The sequence below is a fragment of the Chrysochloris asiatica genome, unplaced genomic scaffold, assembly GCF_000296735.1.
Source record: "Chrysochloris asiatica unplaced genomic scaffold, ChrAsi1.0 scaffold00149, whole genome shotgun sequence".
In the NCBI taxonomy this organism is placed as follows: domain Eukaryota; kingdom Metazoa; phylum Chordata; class Mammalia; order Afrosoricida; family Chrysochloridae; genus Chrysochloris; species Chrysochloris asiatica.
In genome coordinates this window covers 8,226,340-8,236,826 of record NW_006408667.1, presented here as the reverse complement: position 1 = coordinate 8,236,826, position 10,487 = coordinate 8,226,340, and positions in this window count along the sequence as shown.

Sequence of the window (10,487 nt, the reverse complement as noted above, 5' to 3'; positions counted from 1 at the left end):
TCTTCCAACACAGATCTGTTGGTTCTTTTGGCAGCCCATGGCACTTTCAATACTCTCCTCCAACACCATAACTCAAAAGCATCAATTCTTCTACAGTCTTCTTTATTCCCTGTTCAGCTTTCGCATGCATATAAGGTTATTGAAAATCCCATGACTTGGGTCAGGCACACCTTAGTCCTCATTCTAACATCTTTGCTCTTCAACACTTTAAAGAGGTCTTGTGCAGCAGAGTTGCCTAATGCAATATATCCTTTGATTTCTTGACTGCTGCTTCCATGAGTGTTGATAGTTAATTCAAAAGTATGAAGTACTAGACAGCTTGTATCTTTTCTGCATTGATATGAATGTTGTTTATTGGTCCAGTTGTGAGGATTTTCATTTTCTTGACATTGAGATGTAATCCATACTGAAGGCTGTGCTCTTTGATCTTCATCAGTAAGTATTTTAAGTCCTCTTCACTTTCAACAAGCAAGGCTGTATCATCTGCATATCTCAGGTTATTAATGAGTCTTCCTCCAATCCTGATGCCACATTTTTCTTCATATAACCCAGATTCTTAGATTATTTGCTCAGTATACAGGCTGAATAAGTATGGTTAAAGAATACAATCCTGTCCCACACCTTCTTAATTTTAAGTCATTTGGTCTTCCCATGATCTGTTCAAATCTTGGTCCATGTACAGATTCCTCATGAGCACAATTAAGTGTTCCGGAATACTCATACTTCGCAATGTGCTCATGAGGAATCTGTACAAAGCCACTGGTGGCACCTTCAAATACTGAGGCAACTGGAAATTACAGGCAAACAGATTTTAACCCCAAACAAATTTAACAACAATAAAAACTGTATTACAAACAAGGGGCGGACTGCAGAATTTCTTGTATCAATGTAATTGAGAAGATAACATGTATATTGCAGTTTATTACTCAAAATTTGCCATATTTTAGGCCATTTCAAAACAAGAGAGTATAAATATTAAGTGTTTAATAATATGTTAAGGAATCCTAGTAGCACAGTGGGTCAAGCATTGAGTTGCCTACTTAAAGATTGTAAGAACGAACCCACTAGTGCTCTACAAGAGAAAGATGAGGCATTCTGGTTCTGCAGAAATTCACAGCATTTCAGTGATTAGAAGTGCTCAAACAAAAGCCATCAGTGAATGAAATTCTGCCTTTGTAGACATTTCACCTATTTCTTGTTAGTTGCCTTTGAGTCAGTCCTTGACTTCTGGGGACCTCATGCACACCAGGATCAGACTATTGTGATCCACAGGATTTTCATTGGTGAATTTAGCCACATAAACCCACAATGAGATGGATTGACACAGTGACTGCAGCAATGGGCTCAAAATAGCACCAGTTGTAAGGATGGCACAAGATTGGACAGTGTTTTGTTTTATTGTACATGGAGTTGCTATGTGTCAGAATCAACTCAAAAATAAGTAACAACAATTTTCTTTCTTTTTCTTGCCCCCTCAACGGTTTCTTAATCTGACATCCATGAATGAATGTCATGATGTCTTTGAATCCCCTAAAATTACATGCAAAAGATATACAGTATTGTTGTTTTCTGGTGAGGTGTTGTATAGATTTCATCAGATCTTCACAGAAATCTCTAGTCTATGAACCAATAAAAGCAGTTACTTCAAATTGGGTAATTCTGCTCTGTAAATCCAGTCTTACCCATCACAGATATACACCCAACAGAATCATGTGACCAATTTAATGTTAGAGACAGGAAGAATGAACACTTAAAGTCGACTTAAGATTTTAGTGGCTTAGAAGTTTGTAATATCATTGTTGTTGTTTTTGTTATGCCATGGCCAACCCATAATGACTCTATGCATAACAGAACCAAACACTGTCTGGTACTGTACCATCCCAACAATTATACTTGAGCCCATTGCTGCTGCCACTATACCAGTCCATTTCACTGAGGGTCTTTCTCTTTTTCACTGACCCTCAAGTTTACCAAGCATGTCCTTTTCTAGGGACTGGTTCCTCCTAATAATATGTCCAAAGTATGAAAGAAGAAGTCTCATCATCCTAACTTAAAAGGAATATTCTAGCTGTACTTCTTCCAAAACAGATTTATTCTTCTGGCAGTCGATGGTACTTTAAATATTCTTCTCCAACACCATAACTCAAATGCATCAATTCTTCTACAGTCTTTCTTATTCATTATCCAACTTTCACATGCATATGAGGTGATAGAAAATACCATGGCTTGGGTCAGGTACACTGTAGTCTTAAAACTGATGTCTTTGCAATTGACCACTTTAAAGAGATCTTGTGCAACTGATTGGTCTAATCCAATACATTGTTTGATTTCTTGACCTCTGCTTCCATGAGTGTTGATTATGGATCCAAGCAAGATGAAATTTTTGACAACTTCAATTTTTCTTCCATTTATCATGTTATTTATTGGTGTAGTTGTGGGGTTTTTTTTGTTCACTTTATATCTAGGTGCAATCCATACTGAAGGCTGTAGTCCTTGATCTTCTCGACAACTATTTTAAGTGTTCTTTACCTTCAGCAAGCATAGTTGTATCATCTTCATATCATAGGCTGTTAATGAGTCTTCCTCCAATCCTGATGTCGTGTTCTTCATATAATCCAGCTTCTTAGATTATTTGCTCAGCATATAGATTGGATAAGCATGGTGAAAGAATACAAGTCTGGTGTTCACCTTCCTGATTTTAAATGATTCAGTGTACCTTTATTTTGTTCAAATGATTGCCTATTGGTCTATGTACAGGTTCCTTATGAACATAATTAAGTGTGCTTGAATATCCATTCTTCACAATGTTGTTCATAGCTTGTCATGATTCACATAGTCAGAAGTCTTTGTATAGTCAATAAAGCACAAGTAAACATATTTCTGGTATTCTCTGCTTTCAGCCAAGATCCATCAGACATCTGTAATTATATCCCTAGTTCCATGTCCTCTTCTGAATTTGGCTTAAATTTCTGGCCTTGATATTTTCAACCCTCATATGTATGTGAAAGTTGGACAATGAATGAAAAAGACCATAGAAGAATTGATGCATTTGAGTTATAGTATTGGAGAAGAATATTGAAAGTACCATGAACTGTCAGAAGAATGTTGGAAGAAGTATAGCTGGAGTGCTTCTTAGACGCTAGGACAGTGAGACTTCATCTGTCATACATTTTACGTGTTATCAGAAGGAACCATTTCCTGGAGAACGACATCATATTTGGTAAACTGGAGGGTTAGAGAAAAAGAAGAAGCTCCCCAGCTAGTTGGATTGGCATAATGGTAGCAGCAATGGAATCAAACATAATAACAATTGTGAGAACCATTTTGTGCATATGGTCACTATGAGTTAGAACCAACTCACTGACACCTAACAATGACAACCGTTTATGATATTTTCTTCTTCCTTCTCTATATCTGACAATATTCTACTACTATTCAGAATTTTTTCAATGACTTAACATTAAGAAGTAGTCCACCTCTCCTTCTTCTAATTCCATCTCAGTCTAGAAGCTCCATTGAAACCTGTCCACCATGGATGATCCTGCTAGTAGTTAAAATACCAGTGGCATAGCTTCCAAAATTACGGAAACACACAAGCCACCACAGTACTACAACCTGATAGAGGAGTGGGAGGTGATACCACTGAGAGATACAGAAAATGAGTGGGGATCAACTTTAAGGACAGATAATTAAGTAGAAACATATGGTCAAGTTGAAGCCTAAGTAAGCGCTGTGCATGTAATACAAATATTCTTTTACATCATGGCAAGAAATAATGAAATCTAGGGATTGCACCCACCCTGCAGTGGTTTTCATGTTACCACGATGCTGGAAGCTATGCCAGTGGTATTTCAAATATCAGCAGGGTCACCAATGGTGGTCAGGTTCTAACAGAGCTTACAGACTGAGGAAGACTAGATCGAAATGCATAGAGATTTCATTCTGAAAATAAACCAGTGAAAACCTATGGATCACCACAGCAATTGTCAAATATATTGCTTGCTGAAAGATGACCTCCCTAGGTTGGAAGTCATCCAAAAGATGCAGCAACCTCAACAATGGACTCACGCATACCAAGGACCATGAAGATGGTTCAGAACTGGGTACCATTTTGTCCTGTTGTATGTGGGGTTGCCATAACTCTAAGTCAACTTGACATCAACTAATAACAAAAACAAATTCATAAAGAAAAACAACTATTTGAATTTAGCGTCCTAAAATATCGTAACTATAACTTAGTCTGGTGTGGCGCTGTGGGCTAATGCGCTGGACTGCAAAGCTGGTTTGACTCACAAGGTCAGAAGTTCAAGCTCACCAGCTGCTCCTTGGAATCCCTACAACTCGACAGCACTTAACAACAACAATGGAACTTACTCTAATTTTTCGACTGAAGATACCACATCTCAGACAAACTTAGGGACATATTGTCTGGTAAGAAGCAGAATAAGAAACCCTTGCTTCCAATCCAGGATTCTATTTAGAAAGAAAGAAGAAAATCTAGATTTCTAAAACATTAAAATCCAGAATAAAGATACAATTTGAGTTTTCCAGCAAAAGAAGAAAAAAACAACACACCCAATCTTAAGTACATATAATATACAAAGGCTCACTTTGTTATGGTGGAAGGCAAGACCATAACACTGTCCCTGAGGAGTTTTTAATGTATGAATTCCACTCTTCAACTTGCTGTGGGATGTTTTCACAGTATGTTTTAACCTTGGCCCTCACTTCAGGAAATTTGCACAGATTCTTAAACTTTAAAGAACAAAGAAGCGTATGAATGTTACTGAAAAACTCCCTACATTGGAATCCTAGCAACTCTATACAGAGTAGAACTGTCGTCTAGGGTTTCCTAGGCTGCAGTCTTTATGGAAGCAGACTGCCTCATCTTTCTCCCTAAGAGCAGTTACTGGGTTTGAACCACTGACCTTTTGGTGACAGGCAAATACTTAATTCACTGAGTCATTAACACTTCTTATGGACAGGTAAGTGTTGGTGAATTAGGCCCCAGAAGTGTTTTGGTTTCCTTTCAGACATTATCTTGTGGGTTTCAAAGACCAGAGGGAGACTAGCTCTAAAAGCACTCAGACCCAAGGCGGTTGTCCCTTTTCTCCTTACTAATCTGAGTTCTGGTAGCGTAGTGGATACGAATTGGACTGCGAACCTTAAGCTCAGCAGTTCGAAACTACCAGCTGCTTCGCGGGAGAAAGATGAGGCTTTCTGCTCCTGTAAAGATTGACAGCCTCGGAAACCCTGTACAGGGTCGCTATGGGTCGGAACCGACTCGACAGCACTTAACAACAACAACAATCGGAGTCCTGGTGTGGCGCTGTGGGTTAATGCGCCAGGCTGCAAAGCAGTTTGAACTACGTAAGGTCGGTGGTTCAAGCTCACCAGCTTCTCCTCGGAAACCCTATACAGGGTCGCTATGGGTTGGAACCAACTCGATGGCACTTAACAGCAGCAATCTCATGAAGTGATTCATGCTGCTTCACAGGAGTAGCACCGAGAGCCTTTTCTGAGTCAGCAGCAATTTTATATTTTTGTAAACGTTTCCACTGCCTAGCTTTTGTTTTGTTTTTAAAATATATCTGAAGACATCAAGGTGGGGTTGGGACAAGAAAAATTTGTAACTATTTCCATTTGAAAGTTATTGCCTGAGAAATCAAACTGCTTTCATAATTAGAAAGGTTATGGAATTTTAGCATACAAGTTTTGAGTATGTGAGTATGTTTGTTTTTTGAGGTACAGACTCATAAGTTCCATTCCTAAAGCTGTCTTTAAGTAGAATTTGTATGTAAGTCCGAATAGTTACAGTTCTTCGTATCTACTGTCAGTTAAATGTTTGTCTTAGTATATAGTCTATAGTATACCCTTCTGGAGTCCTGATGTGATACTGCAGGATAAGCATTGGACTACTAACCACAAGGTCAGTGGTTCATGCCTACCATTCACTCCTCGGAAACCCTATGAGTCAGAACCAACTCAAAGGCACACAGCAACAACAACAATATACCTTTCTATGCATAAAAGAATGTTAAAGAAACACTTCCAGATACACTAAATATGTTTAGCATAATAATGTTCTTTATTGCCTTGGAGTCAGTTCAGACTCCACTTTATCTGTATAGGGTTTCTGAGGCTTTAGATCTAGGTGAAAGGAGCAAATCTCATCATTCTCCTGCAGAGAAATTGATGGGTTCTAACTGCTGACCTTGTAGTTCACAATCCAGTGCTTATCCTCTAGAACCACTGTACACCTAGTATAATAAAACAGTAATAATAATAATCAGGTTTCAACGCTCTTTTCAAAGTAGTGCCCATTTATTATTATGAAACATCGTAAGTACCTCCATTTTTAATATGATAGGTTTTTACAGGGGTTCATTTGTAACTAGGGACTGTGTGTAAGTCAGATGTTCATAACCTGGGAACTGTTTGTACTCACATTAAATTAATTTTGATTGGAGAGTTGCTAAAATGTCTTGGGTATCAGCTGCTAATGATTTGGGTATCAGATGCTATTACTTCAACTTTAAATGTTAAACCCAAACACAGATTCCATGTTCCAATTCATACTGAAGTTTTATAATATATGCCCTTGAAGCAGAGGTAGAATGATCTCTTGGGAGAGGCACGATCCAATTAAAATTCAGTTTGCTATCTTTAGGAAAGACATAAGCAGTTATATATCCTTTGAGAGGGTCTTAAGAAATACACACCTGAGCTTTAAATGGCTACTCATTTGACTGTGAAGTTGAATTTCAATTCATCAGGGAGTCAGACTATAAGAAAGAATTCAAATAACAACACTCTGATATTTCCTGGTGTGTTGCCAGGGAGAAAAGAGCTCTTGGAGAATGAATGCCTTACACATTTGCAGATATTACCAGCCACTTATAAAAACAAGACTATTGTTATGTGCAAAAGTCGTTCCTTTTAGGGGTAGCCCTAAGAGCAAAATGAAATGTGTCTGACATTTCTATTGCAAGATAAATTTCCCTTTTTTTAATCTCATGTTTAAATTCTCTTAGTTTTTAAAAATAAAACAGACAGACAAAAAGAAAAAAGATAAAGGGGGAAAAAAAATCTATAGCAATTCCAGGCACTTCACCCATAAAATCACTTACATTCTGCTTCTAAGCACAAAAGCTATTAGCAGTCTTTTCCTAATTCTCTTTTAGTTCAATAAGGGAACTTATTGGTTACATTTTGCATTCCCACATATTACTTTAAAAATACACAAAATTCTGCTTAGAATGAACAGAAACATAAGAAATGCTTTCTTTTTCATTTATTAGTTGACTACCAAAATGAAACACTCCAATAATTTACAAAAACCTCCCACCCCCGCAATCTGTGGTTCTTTTGTTTGCTTCTTCTTCTTCTTTTTAAACAAGGGCCCAATATATTAAAAAATTAAGAAGGAAACAGCACTCTATTGCTTGAAAGCTAATCCATCTCACTGCCCTGCTCCACTTTAAAGACTGATAGAATATAAATGTTTCAATGTGAGATCACAAATTAATGAAATGAGAGCTATAGGTTTATTATACATCCATATCTGTGTATTAAATGATATTTGTTGTTGCTGTTTTTAGGTGCCATCAGGTTGGTACCAATCCAATGCACAACAGAATGAAACACTGTCCAATCTTGCATCAACATCACAATCATTGCTACGCTTGAACCCTTTGTTGCTGCCACTGTGCTAATGTATATCCTTTGAGGTTTTCCTCTTTTTCACTGACCTTACAGTTTACCAAAGGAGCTCTGGTAGCGTAGTGATTACAAGTCGAGCTGCTAACTTCATGGTCAGCAGTTGGAAACTACCAGTGGCTCCAGGGGAGAAAGATGAGGCTTTCTGCTCCCATAAGATTTACAGCCTTGGAAATCCTATGCACCACCACCACAGTTTACCAAGCATGATGTCTTTCTCCAGAAATTGGTCCCTCCTAATAATATATCCCAAGCATGAGAGATGAAGTCTGGCCATCCTGGCTCCGAAGGCACATTCTAGCTGTACTTCTTCCAACACAGATCTGATTGCTATTGTGGCAGTCCATGATACTTTCCATATTTCTCCTCCAACATTATAACTGAAATGCATCAATTCTTTTACGGTCTTCCTTCTTCATTGTCCAACTTTCACATGCTTGTAAGGTTATTGAAAATACCACATTTTGGGTCAGACATTAGGTTAGTCCTCAAACTGACATCTTTGCTCTTGAACACTTTAAATGTCATTAAATGACATTGGAACCATTTACTTATACAGTCCACTTATTCCTTCAATAAGTTTATTGAATAGCATGCTACGGATAGAATGTGCCCCCTGGAAAAAGACATGTTGTCTTCTTAACCCCTGTATCTGTATATGGAAATAGGAATTTTCTTTGAAAATACCATCAATTATACTGGAGTAGGGTGATTCCTAGTCCCTTCTGGAGGGCATCTTATAAAAGGGGAGAAAAAGAGACAAACAAACAAACAAAAGCACCAGAAAACAGAGCTATCAGAAGATGGAAGAGACAAAGAAGAATTTCCCAACCTGGAGTTGGCAGAGACCATTGCTCGGAAACTTTCCTGAATTTGGACGTCTAGCCTCCAAAACTGCATGATAAAACATGTCTGTGTGGTAATGCCATCTCCACTTTGTGGTATTTTGTTATGGCAACCCTAAGAAATTAAGACAACAGTATTAGTAAAGGGAATGGTAGCTACTATAATAAGCACATCTCTACGTTTCAGTGGTCTAAAGCCATGGCATTTCCTTTTCACTCATTGAAAGAGTACAGTGCAAATGACTTGCAAAATTTAGGGACTCCTTCCAGTCCATGTCTCTACTCACTTCTAGTCTCGAGTCTTCTGCATTTATCCACACCAGGGAGAAAGAAATTTGAAAAGACTCATCTGTTTTTAAGTACTTTCTGGCTATCAGAATGAACAAATCACATAATCATACATAAATGCAAATGCTTGAGAAATATATTTCCCAATGGAGCAGACGTTTTCTAGTGACAACTTCACATTTGAAAGAGAATAGTCATGGAACCTCTAATGCGACCCTGTGCTAAATATTGTGGAGTTCTCAAACGTAAATCAAAATGTAATTCTGTCTTCAGGAGCATTTCTTCTAGCAAAATTTAGAAAATGTCCTATTTTCTTATCTTGCATAGAACAATATGCAACATCATGATAAATGGGGAAAAGATTGAAGTTGTCAAGGACTTCATTTTAATTGGATCCACAATCAACCCTCATGGAAGCAGCAGTCGAGAAATCAAATGACGTTTTACATTAGGTAAATCTGCTGCACAACACCTTGTTCAAGAGCAAAGATGTCAGGTTGAGGAGTAAGGTGTACCTGACCCATGCCTTAGTATTTTCAATAGCCTCATATACATGCTAGAAGTGGACAATGAATAAGGAAGACTGTAGAAGAATTAATGTATTTGAGTTATGGTGTTGGAGAAGAATACTGAAAGTACCATGGACTTCCAGAAGAAAAAAACAAATCTGTATTAGAAGAAGTACAACTAGAATGCTTCTTAGAAGTCAGGATGGGGAGATTTAGTATCTCATATGCCAGACATATCAGGAGGGACCAGTCCATAGACAAGGACATCATGCTTGGTAAAGTGGAGGTTCAATGCAAAAGAGGAAGACCCCCTAACAAGATGGATAGAAACAGTGGCAGTAGCAATGGGATCAAGCAGGAAAATCATGAAGGTGATACAGAACTGGGCAGTGTTTTGTTCTGTTGTGCATAGGGTCACTATGAATTGGAACCAAACCAAGTCAATGGCACCTAACAATAACAACAACAGCAGCAACAGTTAATACATTAGTTTTATGTGTTCGGAGACTGTGTAGTTGGTATTCTCAGAACTCAAACCCTACTGTGTGAAATATCCAAATCCGTGCTTTTATATACTAACCTTAATTGTCTTCTGTATTGTTGTTGATGTTTTCAGGTGTGATTGAGTAGGTATCTATTCATAGCAACGCTATGAAACACTGCCCAATCCTGGACTAACCTCACAATTGTTGCCATGCTTGAGCCCATTGATGCTGCCATTTTGCCAATCCATCTCACTGGGAGTCTTCCTCTTTTTCTCTGACCATCCACCTTACCAAACATGATATCCCTCTCCAGTGATTGGTCCATTCTGACAATATGTCTGAAGTATTGTACTCATGATGAACCTGTATATACCAAGAGGCAGTTGTTCGAACAGAACATGGAAACAATGAATGATTTAAAATTAGGAAAGTTGTGCGACAGGGTTGTATTCTTTCACCATACTTATTCAACATGTATGCTGAGCAATATCTGAGAAGCTGGATTATATGAAGAAAAATGTGGCATAAGAAGTGGAGAAAGACTCATTAACAACCTGCTATATGCAGATGATGCAACCTTGCTTGCTGAAAGTGAAGTGGATTTAAATACTTACTGATGAAGATCAAAGATATATGTTGTT